This window comes from Xenopus laevis, chromosome 5S, assembly GCF_017654675.1.
Source record: "Xenopus laevis strain J_2021 chromosome 5S, Xenopus_laevis_v10.1, whole genome shotgun sequence".
In the NCBI taxonomy this organism is placed as follows: Eukaryota; Metazoa; Chordata; class Amphibia; order Anura; family Pipidae; genus Xenopus; species Xenopus laevis.
In genome coordinates, this window is record NC_054380.1 from 21,475,765 (window position 1) to 21,493,784 (window position 18,020).

General features: G+C 39.6%; 1 pseudogene; it reads right to left on the reverse strand.

The window, feature by feature from the left end:
• Positions 1–362: 362 nt before the first annotated feature.
• LOC108717392 overlaps positions 363–18,020 on the reverse strand; it is a 93,100-nt pseudogene continuing 75,442 nt past the window's right edge.

Genomic DNA, 18,020 nt, shown 5'->3' on the forward strand with positions numbered 1-18,020 from the left:
TCAGGAAGGCAATTAACATCTTCAAATGGTTCAACGGTCCTCTGCCATTGACTTGTACATAACCTCGGCATGTTTTAGGTGGCAAATAGTCGAATTTGATCTGTTTCCAGGGTCGAGATGTAATAAATCTAACATTCAAATTGATGGTTTTAAATTCAAATTTATGAGTTTTAAAAAAAAGTTTTGAACCTTAGTAAATCTGCCCCTACGTTTGTCCTTACGGCAGATTTTTGTGCATAGATAAAATGGTTTTATAATGAGGATACTGCCCCTGTAAAGCGCTGGTGTAGTAGTTATGGTATTGGCTTCACACAGTTGCTGGAAGATGTTTTGTTTCTTTAAAGCCCCACCTGAAAAAGTCATTAACCTATAAACTGCTGACAGTATCCAGGAACTACATCTCCCTTACTTTGATCATAAAGTGGAACAGAAAGATTTCTCAGTTCTGGGTTATTGCTCAGTTTCAGATCAGTGGGAAGCAGCCATTTACCTGTGCGGATATCAAAGCCTTGGGGCTGGCAGAGGCCGTCGATAATTAGCTGTAACGTGTGTAAGTTTGTGGGCAACACTTTCAGCCCCCTCTTGTTGAATGAACCTGTTAACCTGGACTATTATTGTCTGACTTCTGGTATCATTGGCATTGGCTGTTGGAAAGAAGCAAATCCTGCGTCAGACACGCAGCTGTGAAACACTAAGCTCCCTGGATAGATATATATTCGTTAAAACCCCGATTTAGAGGAACACAATGTATATTGATGCAGTGATTAAAATATACGTGATTTATCAGAGCAAAGCAAATTAGCAAATGAGACCTAATAAGTGGGCTCAGTCTGCTGCCTATGCATCTGGAAAGGCTGTATTGACTTGGGGGTGGCAAAAGTTAGGCACCCCCAAGTGACTGTATTGACTTACCTGACACCCCGCGCCGGTGCTCCTATCAGCAGAAATCTGCACCGGCCCAGGTGCTTGTGCATCTCGTACGATCAGCGCAGGCTAAACGGGTGCATTGGTGCAGAGCATAAGTTGTTTGGTGCATGTATAGGTGAAAAGTATCTTTGTGAATAGCATTCAAGCACCCACAATTCTGTGTCCTCTTTCCACAATGACATATGGCACCACTGTAATCTTAACAATATAAAACCGATATCTATAATACATAGGACAATGATAAATCGAAATATGTAAAAAAAACGTTAGCGTCCTTAGTTGAAAGAAATGCTCACACTTTTTGACCTGGGTGTATACACCCCAAGCCCCCCACTCATGAATTCACAGTGTATATAACTTGAAAAGGAATCGCACTCACCAATTACATCGAGGGACCGGGGGCAATGCCCCGAACTCATAGCTGGAGCAGGGTCGGACTGGGGGGCCCGGACCCACCAGAACTGCTGGTTCAGGGCCCCCCGGCCCCCTACTGTGACGTGCCGAGCTTGGCACGACTGTGTGAAAGCGCCACTCAGTGTGCATGCAGAGCGCCGACAACTTTTTCCCCCCAAAATTTACATATCAGGAGAGGGGGTCTGGCCAGTCCAACACTGGCTGAAGGAAAAGTGCAACAAAAGAAAGAAGATTGGCAAGTACTCCATGGGGCAAATTCTCTAACCGGCAGGAATTCGCCAGCAACGGATTCACAGCCATCACAACAATTCACCAGGCGTAAATTCGCTAGGACAATGCTAATTCATTAATATGCGAAGTTGCATCCAGGACACGGAACGATGTTGAATTCTCGCTAGCATTACTTCGGCAATCAAAGCTTTGCCTAATTTGCAGCAAATCTATTACATTACACAACCTTAATAAATACAATAGAGTTGTTATAATGTCCTACACTAAAGGGGGAAGATTTACTAACGGTCGCTGGCGTAACTTCGCTAGAGAAGGAGATAGACTGTAGTGGTACTTCGCTCCCTAACGCCTGGCTAATGTTCGCTCTGGTGAATGGACGTAACTACGCAAATTCACTAAGATGCGGATTTTACTGAACCTTACCTCTTGCACAAGACTTGCCTTCACCACCTCAGACCAGGCGAAGTGCAATAGAGTAGATAGGAGTTCCTCAAAACTTAGTTGAAAAATGTTCCAAGTCCCAAAAAACACAAGCGTCTTTTCCTTTTTTCAGGGTGATAGGCTACAAAAGAGCGTAACATTTTTTTGGGGTAACCCGCTTCCCCCTACATTTCCTAACATATGGCACATATACGAAACAGTAGGCTCATGTGTAGGGCAATATAACAACTTTATTTTACTTTATTAAGGTTTCCTGGGCTTGTGTAGTGTAATGTATTTGCTGCAACATATACGTCCATTCAACTAACTTCCCTCCGTATTCAAATTAGGCAATGCTAGCGCAACCTCGCTTTGCTTAGCGCAGTAATGCTAGTGCAACTTTGCCAGCGTTCGGCGCCCTGGACGCAACTTCGGATTTTAGTGGATTAGCGTTGTCCTGGCGAATCTACACCTGGCGAAGTGTTGCGTTGTGAGCGAAGCCTTCGCTGATGAATTTTCGGAGGTTAGTAAATTTGAGTGTAAGAGTTTTTAAAAAATCATTTGTGGAAGCATCAAAGGGTTAAAAGATATGTTGTTCTAAATGTCAACATGATGTGATTTCCTGAATTGATGTTTAAAAGGCTGTTTGATCATAACATATGATATGTCTTTGACTATGTATCTCTCGATACGAAACGCGTCAGGATGTCAATGATTTTAAGCTGCTGAAATAAAGTCAGGATTTATTTGAGTGGTATATGGAGTACTTGCCAATCTTCTTTCTATATGGCACCACTGCACAAACCCTGAGCAAGAGATACACTGGTTCCTCCCATAGACATTGTATTGCATGTCTGAAAACATTTCTCTGTTTTCCATAACCCTGGTTAGGTGTGTGTAACTCTATAAAGAATTAATAAGACGGAGTCTTTTAAGCCTTCACAAGTGGTGTGAGATGAAGCAAGAAACAGATACCAGTCTTTGTGCAGATTTTATGACATTTCCAAAATTTTACACTCCATAAACTTCATCACATGGACTTAACGGCGCAGATGTCTTTCAAGTCTGGGACAAAAGGAATGATCTCGCGAAAACCCTGAAGCTTATACATGAAAAAGTAACTTTACAATGAAATATATTAACTCTAGGGATTATTTTAGTCATTTAGAGGAAACATATTTTAAAAACACAATGTGCTTGGGGTTGAGGAAACAGCGGAGAAAGTAATATCTCTGCTACAAGTAATATCATTGGTCTATCCATAGTTTTCATCCAGAAAATACTCAAGCATTTCCTGCAGTAATCCAAAGAGATAAAAGTGCTGATTAAAGGAGAAGGAATACAGTGAAACCTCAATTTTCCAGGCCCTGATTTTAAGTTTTCCCTCATTTTACATTTTTGTTTTGTGGTTGTACCTATATTTTATGCATAATACATTTCCCTGATTTTACATTTTCCTGGATTTTGCACCATTTTTTTCTGGTCCCCTGAAAAACGTAAAATGGGGGTTCTACTATACCATTTTACACTTGGGGTGTCAAAAGTTAGGCACCCCCAAGTGACTCATTTTACTTACCTTACATACCGGGCTGGTGCTCTTATCAGCAGACACCACTGAGCGATCGTTTTCCTGCTTCTTTGGTTTTTTCCCGGGGCAGACGTATTCGCAATAGAGCGAAATAGCCAGGTTTATCATTAAAGTTCAGCTTTCTCTCTACTGAGCATTCGCAGCCACGAGAAGACCTGAAGAAGCAGGAAGAGGATCACTCCGTTGTACTCGCTAGGGATGTAGCGAACTGTTCGCCCGCGAACTAGTTCGCGCGAACTTCGACCGTTCGCGTCCGCCGAATGTTCGCGAACGTTTGGGAACGTTCGCAGTTTGAGTTCGCGTTCGATCGTTCGACCATTCGACCATTCGAATTCCTTCGACCGCTAAAAATCGAACGATTTCCATTCGTTCGAACGATTGTAAGCATTCGATCCAATGAAAAGCATTCGATCGAATGGCTTCGATCGTTCGATTCGAATGAAAATCCTTCGATCGAACGATTAAAATCCTTCGATCGTTCGAATCGAACGATTTTAGCGGTGTTCGAAGTTCGCGAACTGTTCGCGAACGTTCGCATTTTTTGCCGTTGTTCGCGAACACCAAATCGGCAGTTCGCTACATCCCTAGTACTCGCTAGACGAACCTCAGCCGGTGCGGTTTTCTGATAGGGGTGTCAAGTAAGTAAATACAATCACTTGAGGGTGCCTAATTTTTTGCACCCCAAAGTAGAAAATGGTATTCTTTTTCCTTCCTAAAGCAGCTCCAGTTTCTGTGTACTGATGCCACCAGGTTAAATGGAATTACAGACACCTCAGAGGTGCTGCTATTTCCCAATCACTGGAGCGAGGGTCACACCTCAGTAATTAAAATGCTGGCACCCCAAATAGTTCTAAAAATAGGTAATTGCAGTGCCAGGCCCCGAGCTTCACAGCTGGCACTTCATAAAAGTGTCACCTGTGGCTGCGTGAGTCAAATTCGACTCTTTTAACAGGCAAGGACACTTTACTAAACATCACCTTAGAGTTTTAATGTTTTATTGATCAGCCCTACTGCTTCTATTTCCATTCCTGGAACAGACCCTGCCTTCTTTCCTGGCTTCTGACACCAGCCTTGGAATCAGCAATAAAACGTTCTCTTAGAAAGTCACGTTGGAGTTAGCAAACAGAGTCGATAAAAGGAACGAATATGTACGGATTTGTTTCAATGCGAGAGGAACCTGTATTTGCGCAGATAAAAACAACAACCATCTGTTTGGGAGACAATGGAGCAGAACTCACTCGCATTCAATGGGCACAAACAATTTTAATCGGCTGTGTGAGCAGCTGTCAGTGTACGGATTAAATAATGAATATTAGAGTCACAATGATTTTACTTTCCAAGCCAAATTGCATGTTTACACTCAGTGTAAGTAAAAAAGGTAAAGATATAAGAACCCAACCCTATAAGCACTACGCACTGTAGAATCTATGGCACTGGCATAAACGTAACATTGAAGATGGTTCTGGGTTCCCTTTTGATCCATGACATGGCAACGTGAATGATGAGAAGATAAAAGATCATGTGGCACGGAACCATTGTCTTCTTTACTTACCTAATGGCTATACTGTATGACTTAGGGTGGATACAAGTTTGATCCAAAGGATTTAGCTTTAAGGAGACGTGTGCAGCCGTTTTATTTGTCTTTTTGCCTTGTTTAGATGAGCTGCTGCTGGGATTGGCTGTGTCTGTTCCTCTGGGGTTCCCAGTTGGTTGGTCCCTGTTGGTCCCTGATAAATAAGCAAACAAACACATCTTCTTGTGCTTTCCTATTTCAAATACAGAAATTATTCAATATAATAAGGCACTATAAACCCACCTACATATTTCTGGCATCACTCTAACTCCCCTCCACAGTAACCTCTCTCGTGTAGCACATGTTGCACAGGTTTAAAACCACCATGTTGTTTTTCTAAAGATGTAATTTACCCTTCATACATGTTGAAGAATCCTTACATATATACATATATTTTTCTTACTTTGGTAAACAGGAAAGTCTTGAAGGCTCTGACTTATGCTCAGCAGGTTAAAGAGAGAACTGGAAAATGTCAATTTAAATGACTTTGATTCCACCCCAATGTCTCCACCCCAACCAAAATGGAGCAAACTCAGCAATCAAGCCTGTTAGTTGAACATGTAAGCTGTATAAATGCTGCTCTCATGCATGCACAAAGCCAGAGATTCTAGTAGTGCACACAGAAAAAATTATCTTTAGGCATCCGAAGAAAGGGGCCAACCCAGGGCTCTGCGCATCAATGTCCCACAGTTCAACAGTCAGGAAGAATGAGCAAGGGACAGGAGGTACAGCAAGACAAGAAGGAGACAATATTGCTTTTTTATCAGTGTTGCTCAAACTACAATCCTGAAGTTGCTGTTAAGGTACATCAACAACAGCTAAAAGGCCATCATTAAATTATCTTTTTCCTAGAGTCATGGTAACCTTAAAAATGGCCCTTAAAAATATCTGATGTCTCTCAGAGAATTTGGGCAGTGGGGATTATTATTATTATTACTACCAAAACATATTCCACAACACTGTACAATAGAAGGGTGTATACAGACATACAAATGACATACAAATACTCATCGACATAGGAGTTTAAGTGGGCTTCTTCGTCTCCTCCTTCTTTGTCTTCTTCTAGGTCAAAACCAATGCAGTGTTGGACTGAAGTGTCCACCACCTCAAGAGCCCCAACCCAGTTATGAACTCTTCCACCACCAACAGCCTCCACCCCCCTTGCGGCTGTGATTGGGGAATCGGGGGTAGAGCAGTGCAAGTTCTTGCAGGGGAATGGGCCAGGGTTTATCTCTGTGTCCTGCTGGCCCAGTCTGACCCTGAGGACCAATGGATGGACATCATGGTAAAGGACTAATCACTTCTTTTTATAGCTGCCACCAGTTTACAATGTCTCTAACATGTTCATGCACAACTAACTTGTAAAGTCTACTGAGTAGAGCCCACTTCCTATGTCGGTGAGTATTTGTATGCCATTTGTATGTACCTTCTATTGTACAATGCTGTGGAATATGTTTTAATAATAATAATCGCCTTTGCCCAAATTCTCTTGAGAGACGTTAGATATCTGGGTGTTAGTCACAGCAGCTCCCATCACTCCAATCCCTAAATCAGTCCTTTCTTTTTGTCTTTTTCTCATAACTCAATACACCTCGTTTACTTGAGTCGCCTTTTTTTAACAGTTAATTGAATTTAATTTTAATTAATGTAGTTTCTCATTTGATCGAGTCTGTCTCTTACACTGCATGAGTGATCATTTTTAACAGAGCAAACATACGTTATCCATTGATACAAAAAAAATGGGGGTAAAGGAGTAAAGGAATACCTGCAAAAGCTTCAGACGTAGTCCTGGTTAATTCTAATAGAGACGGCACATTGTTGGAAGGATTTAGGACCCAGACCTTTGACAAGCTTGAGCTGCCGTTCTTCTCTCTCTCCATTCAATGATATTCTTGGCTCTTACAGAATTCAGCCCAGCAATTTGCCTAAAATATAAACACTTTATGAAAAGAGTAGCCAGCCCAAGTGATTTTTAGATATTATTTTTCCACTTATGCTACATAAGGTATGGAAGGAATGGTTTCAGCCACCGTGTGCTCAGAGCTACGACATGTTTGTTCTTCAACACCAGGGGTTAAAGGAGATGTACAAACCAGAATCAGATCCAATGACACTCTAGTCACTCTAGTTGTTGTTATCTTCCACATGTTTCATATACAGGTATGGGACCTGTTATCCAGAATGCTCAAGACCTGGGGTTTTATTGATAATGGATCTTTCTGTAATTTGGATCTTCATACCTTAAGTCTACTAGAAAATCATGTAAACATTAAATAAACCCAATAGGCTGGTTTTGCTTCCAATAAGGATTAATTATACCTTAGTTGGGATCAAGTACAAGCTACTGTTTAATTATTGCAGAGAAAAAGGAAATCATTTTTAATAATTTAGATTATTTGGATAAAATGGGGTCTATTGGAGATGGCCTTTCGGTAATTGGGAGCTTTCTGGATACTGGGCTTCCAGATAACTGATCCCATACCTGTAATAAAAAGTAGCAATAGTAATACATTTCTAGGATTTGAGATGGGGTGACTCCTATTTGAAAGCTGGAAAGAGTCAGAAGAAGAAGGCAAATAATTCAGAAAAAATGAAGACCAATTTAAATGTTGCTTAGAGTTAGCCATTCTATAACATACTAAAAGTTAACTTAAAGGGGAACCAAAACTTTAAATGGTATGTAATTGACAAGGTCATATGATGCCAAAGTACAGTCTGGGAAATTACCAGGAAAATATGAATCTGTATTTAATCCCAATATTTACTGAAGGTATATCCTCTCTTTGGAAATGAAAGGGCCAGTAGCCAATTATTTGGTTTAATTTTTTTATAGGCTGGTTTTGCTTCCAATAAGAATTAATTGTATCTTAGTTGGGATGAAGTACTAGGTTCTTTTTTATTGTTTCAGGGAAAAAAGGGAATTATTTTTAAAAATTAGGATTATTTTGGATAAAATGGGGACTTTCCATAATTCTGAGCTTTCTGGATAACAGATCCGAAACCTCCATGTATCTGGCTCGGTTATAGATCATCACTAAAATGCACATTTCTGCTCCATTCAACAGATATGGTTGGATAAATACAACAGACTAATTGCCAACAACAGCAGCATCTATATGTTTGCTTAACATTTATATTGTTTAACAAAACAGAAGAAAAACAATTGATAATATAAACAGAATGATTATCTGTTGAATTGAGTAACACAAAAACCTTCCCTGTGCTTTAACACTTGCACTGCTGAAACCAAGACTGATGGGTAAAATGAAATATAGTAACCTAGTTTGATGACACATACTCAAGCAAGGAAACTGTCAAGCAACTGGCAGTTTTAATAATGATCCCAAAACTTGTGTAAGGTGATTACAGAAAACTCTCCCAGAAAGCTCACGCACTTTTCAACCACACTGCCCAGTGTGCCTTTTAGAATAGTCTGGAAGAAGGAGGAGAAAGGAGGAGACATCAGGTTAGGTAGGATGTACTATATATGACAAAAAAAAACACAATGTAAAAACTATGGGGCAAATTCACTAAGATTCGTAGTTGCGCCAGGCGTAACTTCGACGCGCTTCGCCACACTTCGCCAGGGGTGTAGTTTCGCCAGCGCTCTGCAAATTCACTAAAATCCAAAGTTGCGGTCAGGGGTAGCGTAAGGTTGCGAAGTTGCGCTAGCATTGATTCGCTAAGCGAAGCGAAGTTACGCTAGCGATGTTTAATTTGCATACGGCGCCAAATTCAAATTTCAATGGAGGAATATGTAGCAGCACTACAAATGCCTGGGAAACCTTCAATACATCAAATAAAATTTTTATTTTGCCCTACACATGTGCCCACTGTATAGTTAAGTTGCCATGAGTTAGGAAATGTAGGGGGAAAGGAGGGGAGCCCCAAAAATTTTTTCGATCTTTTTCAGCCTATCACCCATAACATAGAAAAAATGCCAGCGTTTTTTGGGACATAGAAAAAATTTGAACTTTTTTTGAAGCAATCCCTATCTACTCTATTGCGCTTCGCCTGGTCTGAGGTGGCGAAGGAAGTCTAGCGTGAAAGGTAGCGTTCAGTTCAATGCGCGCGTTAGTGAATTTGCGTAGTTACGTCCGTTGCGCAAATTCGCCAGGCGTAATGGGTGCAAAGTATCACTAGCGAAATTACGACAGCGTTCGTTAGTGAATTTGCGAAGTAACGAAAATGCCCAACGCTAGCGAATTGACGCTAGCGTTAGGTGCTTCGGCGCTTAGTGAATTTGCCCCTATATGTGCCTGAAAGCAATTTTGTGCTTGTATAAAGGAGATTAAATGGATAGAAGACACACAAAAGCAGCAGTCCTGCCCTGCTTTATGGCTGAGATTCTAGCTATGTGTACAACAGAGCATTCTGTCCAGTGACTGCACCGATCTTATATCCCTATTGTAAGCAGCAGTCTGAAGGGTAGGCATGTTAACCCTTCACAGTCCTGTCCTGCTTTATGGCTGAGATCAGTGTCGGACTGGGATGCCAGGGGCCCACCAGAAAACCTTAAGCTGAGGGTCCACTTTCCAAACTATTATACCTCCTCTCCTCACTCAACCTCTTTATTCTCCAAGTCTTCTTTCTCAACATACTATTCTTCCATTATTAAGCCTCTTTCCCATAAAGAAATATAGAATGACCATGAAATAGACCAAATGTTTAGAAGCAAGAGGTCCCACTGACACCTGGGCCCACCAGGAGTTTTCCTGGTATCCCGGTGGGCCAGTCCGACACTGGCTGAGATTCTATCTATCTGTATAACAGAGCATTCTGTCCCAGTGGCTGCACAGATCCTATCCGATCCCCATTGTAAACAACAGTCCTGCCTTGCTTTATGGCAGCTGAGATTCTATCTATCTGTATAATACAGTATACTGAACTCCTATAAAAACGTCCCTGTGGGATGCAGAGCTATTAACAGGTATAATTAGCAGAAAGATCTAGATAAGAATACTTAGTAAGACAAATGGTAACAAACCCACTGCAGCTTTAAAACATGCAATACCAGAAAATGAGATATTTTAAGATGATAAAACATTTTGAGTTTTGCTCCTTCATACAAGTATTATAAGCGGTGACTCATTCCCAGGAAGTGACATCTGATCCGGGAACACAACTTGTTTTGATGGTTTCTAAATATCACATCAGCAGTGTAACCTCACAACACCTGCAAACAACTGCACCGCCGCGTCTGTGTCCCGACAAGGATTCTCACATCACTCAACGAGAGAAGCAAATAGCAGCCATGTGAATGTTGGAATCCCAGCGGAGCATGAACGCAGCACTTTCCTGTCTACCCAAGCTCCAGAGTTTATAAGGAATTTCAGAAAAAGTGGTTTTCAGTTGGCACGATAAAAAAATAAAGCCAAATAATTGGCTACCGGCTCTTTCATATCCAAAGAGAGTCTATACCTTCAGTAAATATTGGAATAAAATACATTCATAGTTTTCTGATGATTTCCCAGACTGTACTTTGGCATCATATGACCTTGTCAATTACATTCAATTTAAAGGGTTGGTTCACCTTTACGTTAACTTTTAGTATGTTATAGACTGGCTAACGCTAAGCAACGTTTAAATTGGTCTTCGTTTTTTCTTTTTTATAGTTACAGAATTATTTGTAGGGATGCACCGAATCCACTTTTTTTGGATTCGGCCAAACCACCGAATCCTTCACAAAAGATTCGACCGAATACCGAACCGAATCCGAACCCTAATTTGCATATGCAAATTAGGGGTGGGAAGGGGAAAACATTTTTTACTTCCTTGTTTTCTGACAAAAAGTCACGCAATTTCCCTCCCCGCCCCTAATTTGTATATGTTAATTAGGATTTGGATTTGGTTCGGCCGGGCAGAAGGATTCGACCGAATCCGAATCCTGCTGAAAAAGGCCGAATCCTGGATTCGGTGCATCCCTAATTATTTGCCTTCTTCTTCTGACTCTTTCCAGCTTTCAAATGGGAGGTCACTGATCCCATCTTAAATCCTACAATAATATGTTATTATTGCTACTTTTTATTACAGGTATGGGCAAACCCATTATCCAGAAAGCTCAAAATTACAGAAAGGCCTTCTCCCATAGACTCCATTTTATCCAAATAATCTAAATTTCTAAAAAGGATTTCCCTTTTCTGTGTTATAATAAAACAGTATCTTGTACTTGATCCCAATTAAAATATAAGAAATCCTTATTGGAGGCAAAACCAGCCTATTGGGTTTATTTCATGTTTACATGATTTTCTATTCGACTTAAGGTATGACGATCCAAATTACAGAAAGATCTGTTATCTGAAAAAAAGATACCGAGCAATGCTTTTTTTATATATATATAAATTGTGTAAATAAAATTATATTATTTTGCTGCAACACTGACGGGGAAAGGAAAAATACATTTTTCAGCTTTGGATAAATAGACTCCAATGAATATAATAAATTAATGTATAATAATAATATTAATAGCATGCATAACTATATGTTGACCAACAGGGTTATCCCTGACATTCACAGTCCCTCAAGGAGACACATTCCTACACTGGTAGCAGTAAGAGGAATTCTTTGCTTTTAACTCCCCTTTAATTCCTTTATCAACACTATTCGCTGGAGGCTACAGCACAGAGAAGTCATGCAACTACTGAGATTGGGGGTAAGAATTTCATTTAAAGCACATGCATGCTCAAATAAAGAACATTTATTCTCCCGTGAGCTATTAAATAACCGCTTTATTTCGACTGGCATGTGGCACTTCAAAGAAGTAATCAGCAATGGCACATGGCGAGTGACCCATGAAAAGTGTAGAGCAGACACAAGACTGATATTAAAGAGCTTCATGCCATTCCCAATGAAGGACTGTAACACTGGTGTAAAATCCATGTATTGGGTTTCCCAGCATTATTTATAAGTCTTATAAAAGTGAGCTTTTGTGAAGGTTGCTGATTCTAAAATATGGGTTAACTCTTTTGCCCCAAAGTTATCCGGAATGCTCAGGCCCTGGGGTTTTACAGATAATGGATCTTTTCATAATTTGGTTCTTCATACTAGAAAATCATGTAAAGGTTAAATGTTATCCAGAATGCTCAGGGCCTGTGGTTCTATGGATAAGCAGCCATTGGAGAATTTGTCCCACGAAATTTGCGAAACGGGTGAAAAATGCACAAAACACGAATTTCGTCGCTGGTGACATTTGACGCACATTGAAGTCAATGGGCGTCCGTTTAATTTTCGCAGCAAATTTTTGCGTAAAATTCTCTAATATATTCGCCGGCAGCAAAACGAAGTTTGGCCGTGAATTCGCACCTGGCAAATAAATTCACCCATCACTGTGGATAAGAGATCTGTAATGATCTCGTTATTAGGAACCATGTGTAATGAACGGTGCCTTTGGTTGGGGCCCAGGCTTTCTGCTGCGGAAAGCAACAAGGAAGTGCGTAGCAAGAACGTAAACGAGGAATGGCAGGGATAAAGAGGAAGCGTAGTCGGAGTCAGGCAAAGGGTTCAAGGCAGGTGGCAATAATCGTAGTCAAAAAATCAAAGTCAAAACCAGGATTTCAAATAACAGGAATACGCTTGAGCAGGTAAACTTAAGCCTAACTTTGACACTTTAAAAATGGCGATTGGGGTTTTTATTAGAGATTTGGTGCCAATGTTTGAATTCCACACCCAAAGATGACGTAATGACGCTCTGGGTCAAAACGTGGGCGTCCTGACGTGACGCTGGCGTCCATTAACTTTAGATGACGTCAGCATCGGGCGCCTGTTCCCTTGAGACGAGCAGAGACACTCCGGGAGGTAAGAACAGAGGAAGATCTGTCTTACAAGACCGTTGTGTAATTTGGATCTTCATACCTTAAGTCTACTAGAAAATCATGTAAACATTAAATAAACCCAGTAGGCTGGTGTTGCTTCTAATAAGGATTAATTATATCTTAGTTGGGATCAAGTACAATCTACTGTTTTATTATTACACAGAAAAGTAAATAATTTTAAAAAAATGAGGATTATTTGGATAAAATGCAGTCTATTGGAAACCACCTTCCATTAATTTAGAGCTTTATGGGTAACAGGTTTCTGGATAACAGATCCCATACCTGTACTGTTTTATTATTACAGAGGAAAGGGAAATCATTTTTAAAAAGGTGGATTGTTTTGGATAAAACAGAATCTTGATGCGATGGATCTCCCAGAATTCTGAGCTTTGGATTAACGTATTTCCAGATAACGGATCCCATACCTGTATATATAATATGTGTATATATATATATATATATATATATATATATATATATATATATATATATATATATATATATATATAATTCAGTAAGCAGGACCCGCACTCGTTCAAATTCAGTGAAATAAAAGTGTCTTTATTCACAGGTTCATTTTCCAACGTTTCGGTCCTCACTGGGACCTTGAAAAAGGTCCCAGTGAGGACCGAAACGTTGGAAAATGAACCTGTGAATAAAGACACTTTTATTTCACTGAATTTGAACGAGTGCGGGTCCTGCATACTGAATTGTATTACACTTTGACCAACGCACCAACATCGATTGAAACAAATCCGGAAGGAGTGCGTCCACTGAACCGACAGTATATATATATATATAATACACAAAAGCCATGAATATCCTGTAAATTATATCCTTATAAACGGTGAGTTCTGATGTCATTTCTGTCACATGACTCATTGAAATTTGTGTATTATAATAAATAAAGTACCCCCAGTTGTAAAATATGAGGATATTAGAAGTTACCTCGGAGTTCCATGACCTGTATAAAAACACTCGACCTTCGGCCTCGTGTTTTTATATGGTCATGAAACTCCTCGGTAACTTATAATATCCCTATATTTTACAAAAGGGGGTACTTTATTCACTATATATATATATATTGCCCTAGACCAGCTGCATGATCTGCATCTTCAGATGTTGGACTCTAAGGAGGCCATACTATACAATCCATAAGTTATTGAAACAGGGCAATGTCACATTTGGCTGCTCAACATTTATCAGAAAGTCAGGCGCCTAAAGTGTAGCACTTTTCACAAACAGGTTGTCCCAGTGGTGTAACTAGAGAGCGCCGGTCCCCTTGCAAAAAAAATCTTCAGAGGGGCCCCGCCCACATCTCGCTTCTGCCTGACTCCACCCACATCCCTTCCTGACTTGCGTCCCCTTCAAGGGTCAAATTTCAAATTGAAAAAACTTCAAAATTCGAATTCAAAAAGATCAACCTAAATTAAGCCAAAGTTTTTTTTCAGTCGAATAGGTCCGTTTTTGATCAATTAGGTCTGAATTCGAATCATACGCATTCGATCGAATTCAATTCAATGTTTTTCCCAAAAAAGATTTTTCACAGTCCACCAATTGACTCCAAATAGGTATTAGGAGTTCCCCATAGGCTAAAAGCGCAATTCGGCAGGTTTTATATGGCCAATGGTCGAAGTCGAATTTTTAAAGATACAGTACATGATAAATTTCAATATTCAAATTTTTTTCAAATTTGAATCGAATTTGGACTATTCCCTAGTCGAAGTACACAAAAAATAGCTTGAAATTCGAATTTTTGTCATTCAAAATTTCATCTCGACCTTTGATAAATCTGCCCCTTAGTATTTGTCTCCAAATAGCGGACACCACATCCCTTATTATCAGTTCCCTGTTTATTACTCTGGTTTGTTTTGATGAAGGGGCACAAAACGCTGCTAATTTATGATCCCAGCTGCAACATATATTTTTGTGGTCATAAAATTTTTTACTGAACTGGTGCGGTTCTGTTGGTCTGTATTACAGTGTGCTAGTTATTGGGACGTTTCCCTGTTTGTCCTATTACTGCATTGTTTAAAATGGAGTCCTGCACAGCTCCAATCAGAAGGACATATGTCCGACCCAAACCTGCTGACCCCTAACCTGACCCACACCCTCCACCCAACTCATCACCCTACCTAGAGCCACTACCTTCTGACCGGGACCCACCAATACAAGAAGGGACGTTACTCCGGAACCCATTCACCTGGAAATATACCAAAATAAATTGCTGGACCTGTTATCCAGAATGCTCGAACACCAGAGATCCTAAATTGATTGAGAAAGGGATCTGATTTAGGTCAGTTACATGCAGATTTGTGTGAAAGAGATTAGTGATGGGTGAATTTATTAGACAGGTGCGAATTCGCTGCAAATTTCATAAATTCATAAAATTGTAGCGAAAATTCACGGTCGAGTTTTCGACACCGGCGACAATTCTAGGTGCCCATTGACTTTAATGGGCGTCGGAATTGTTGTCCAAAATTTGTGTTTCGCTAATTTTTCGTCATTTAGCGAATTTCGTGGGAGAAAGTCTCCCATCACTAAAACCAATTTTTTTTCCACTTTCACACTATTGCAAGTGCAATATCCATAAGACTCAAAGCAATCATAAAAATAGAATTTATATGGGTAAAGGAACATGGATGGAAAGTCATATCTGTGGCCCATCGAATGTTCAACCGAGTTGCCCGTCACATCTGGAAAACCAGTAATGGAATAGAAACCTTTTCAACTAAAAACATAGTAAAAGACTTCAAAGGCTTATTAACCCAGGTACAGACTGCTCTTCCACCGCAAAGAGTGATCTCTTGTATTTTATAAACCAGAAAAACAATGAGCAGAACATTTTAAACGGATGTTATTTCACAAGCATGTAGTAACAGCTGTCATTTATTAAACACGGAGTGCCTTAAAGAAGAAAAAAAAAAGGCGGGGGGACTGACTTGTTTAAAAACAGAGATGTCAGAAACTCCAATTTCTTTTTTTTAAACAGCAACAAGTTCTCGAAAAAATTCATAAAGCTAAAATTTAGTTTGTGGAAGGACAGGCACCAATTTAGACCATGAACATGGAATATCTTCTCGTTGGAACAAAAATAAATTATTGCGAAGTAGGGTTTATCCTCCATTTATTTTTTCTTTGCTCTGTTTTGGGTGCAAACCAGTGATGGTTGAATTTCTCCCGTTTTGCTCAGCTGAAAAATTCACAAATTTCCCGCAAAATTCACGAAACGGCGGAAACGGCGGATCGAAATTGACTCCCGCGTCCAATCTTGGACACGAGTCGGAAAAGTTGCTTGCATCAATTTTGACACTGGCGTTAAAGTTAATGGGCGTCCATTGCGTGTTCAAATTTTTTTGACGCAGGGGAATTTTCACTGAAAATTTGCGAATTTATTTGCTGGCGGCGAAATGCGGAAAATTTGTGACAGCCAAATTTATTCACCCATCACTAGTGCAAACCATTTCTTCTATGCATTAACCTTGAGTGGGAGCAGCTATATTGCTTGGCTTTGCTTCCTTGCTCTAAGCCAACCTTTTATACCCATTATCTGGAAACCCATTATCCAGAAAGCTCCGAAATAAGGAATGGCTGTCTCCCATAGACTTCATTTTATCAAAACAATCCACATTTTGAAAAATAATTTCCTGTTTCTCTGTAATAATAAAACAGTAGCTTGTACTTGATCCCAACTAATATATAATTAATCCTTATTGGAGGCAGAACAGTCCTATCATTTTTAAATAAGGTATGAATTATAGAAAGATCCCTTATCCGGAAAATCCCAAATCCCGCACATTATGGATGACAGGTCCTGTACCTGTATATTACACAATTAGGGTTCTATGAGAAAATCAAAGTTACTTTTTTTTTTGTAAAACTCTTAGGGGCCTATTTATTAACCAACTTAAAAAAAAGAATCCCAGTGTAAAAACCAAAATATTTTTTTAGTTTTTATCTCATCGGTAATACGTGGGGTCTGGGTGCTCATGCCCCAGACCTACAGCTTGAGGTGGAGGTATCCAACCAAAGGAGAAAAATGGCAGGCACTCACAGATCCCACAAAAATAGAATATTACATAGCCTTATGCGCTTCACGCCAATAGGCACTAATTAATATTTATTAAACCATTCATTTAAGGTGGAGTTTTAAAGGAACAAAATTAAAATTATAAGAAGGGGGGGAAAGTGGAATTTTTCAAGATTTATTATGCTCCAAAGCTGCTAAAAATTTCAATCTGAAAATACTTCAGCTAAAACCTGGAACAAGTTTTTTGCCTTAACGATTGTTGAAAGTTTCAGGCTGGTTTTCGTTCAATAAACCGATAAATTTTAGTTTTTTGTTAGATAGTCTGAACAATTGGTTATTTACTAAACTCCGAATACCTGAAATTCCCCAAAATCCGAAAAATTTTTGATTTTTTTATATAAAATCCGACTTTCAAAAAAATCACGAATTTTTCGGAATTGATTAATCCCTGAGGGCTAAAAGCCGGAATATAAAAACACGGCATCTCAAACCTGTCTAGGTTGCATAAAAGTCAATGGGAACAGTCCCATTAATTTTTGGTTGTGTTGGGGGTTTCGGACAATTTCACAATGTTTTCTGAGCCTTCGGGTGAAAATTCGGACCTTGATAAATAACCCCCTTAGAGTTTTCAGGTAATAAAGTCGCACAATTCAAATTGCCACACCAATTTTTAGAGACGTTTTTTTCCATTTATTTGATCAGAAGTTTTAGTAAATGAAGCCACATTGTGGTTGGGAGTTAGTGTGAATTTTTATTTTTAATAAAATGGGAAACATTTGAGTTTTAATAAATAGCCCCCTTTAAGTTATTCTTATTTTTGTAACAAGTTTAAGAATGAAATGGTTTGTACGTGTCTATGTTTTGTACGGTTTAACGCAGGTCATGCATTGGGCATGTATTTTGGTTCTGCCACTAAGAATTCCTAATTTACACAAGTAAATGTATGAAGAAAGAGTCCGGACGTTTCCAGGATTTGACCAGAATGGAATACAAACAAACAACATGAAATAATATTAATATGCAGCT